General features: G+C 35.6%; 1 non-coding gene across 1 annotated transcript; it reads left to right on the top strand.

Moving 5' to 3' along the window:
• Window positions 1-681: 681 nt before the first annotated feature.
• Window positions 682-783, top strand: LOC112647474 (U6 spliceosomal RNA). Its single transcript, XR_003128339.1, has one exon. It is a non-coding gene; the product is annotated as a U6 spliceosomal RNA (small nuclear RNA).
• The last annotated feature ends 247 nt before the right edge of the window (window positions 784-1,030 follow it).

Here is a 1,030-nt window from a genome sequence, read left to right as displayed (position 1 = left end):
AATTTTCCAGAGACATAGCAGAAGAAGTAATTGATATTGCCTGAGAGGTGAGGTACACAACACTTGAGTCAAGCCTTGTAGAACCAGAGCGATTTTACTTAGCAGCAGAGACGTGAGAGAAGGATTTTATATCACCCAGGAGGAAAATGGTATAAATAAAAACTGCAGAACATGTTTCTACTACTGGCTTACTAGATCCTTTGGAGGGAGCACTGGGGTAAGAGAGAGGGTTAGTAGATAGTAAAGGGAGATGACAATGGGCAGATAAGTTTAGACTTTCAAATGTCTTAAATGGTCATGCTATTATGTCGTGATATGGAGCTTTCAAAAATTTCCTCAACTCTTCATCATCACTGTAATCTGTATCCCCACTTTTATGAAAAGCTAGTAAGTGTTCACTGCAGCTACTCACTTGGGATTATGTTTTGATTTTCTCTTTAACATTTCCTCTTTTCCAGCCTCCATCTCCATTTCTGGAACGTCTCTCAAATTTAGATAATTGTCACCCACTCTCTGCTGCTGAGTTCAAGTCATTAAAATATTACCTATCTGGTCTCCTATTTGCAGATCACTGCCAGTTATTTCTGAAACATTAAACATTGATCTGATCCACTATGTTTCTGCTCTAAATTTTAATTTAATCTACCAGAACCACTATTTACTTTTAAAATAATGTTTTCTGTGCTCACTTTGGCAGTACATATACTAAAGTTGGAACAATAGAGAGAATATTAGCCCCTGCACAAGAATAACATGCAAACTCATGAAATATTAAAATAATATTTTGTGAGGAGAAAGTATTGTAGCAATGTTCCACATGCTAAAAGATTTCTACATTCTCTTTTATTATCTCTCTAATTATTAAGAGCTTGATTAGTAAAGTCATAATCAGTGGACAAATTATCATGAATCTGGTGAATAAAAATCAAACTGCTAGGAAAAACTATTTTTTAAAGATTCTATTTATTTGAAAGAGAGGAGAGAGAGAGCACAAATAGGGGGAGGGAGAAGTAGACTCTCTGCTGAGCAG

Source organism: Canis lupus, chromosome 32 (genome assembly GCF_003254725.2).
Source record: "Canis lupus dingo isolate Sandy chromosome 32, ASM325472v2, whole genome shotgun sequence".
NCBI classification, from domain to species: Eukaryota; Metazoa; Chordata; class Mammalia; order Carnivora; family Canidae; genus Canis; species Canis lupus.
The sequence above is the reverse complement of the archived record's forward strand: the minus strand, read 5'-3'. Positions and strand labels throughout refer to the sequence as shown.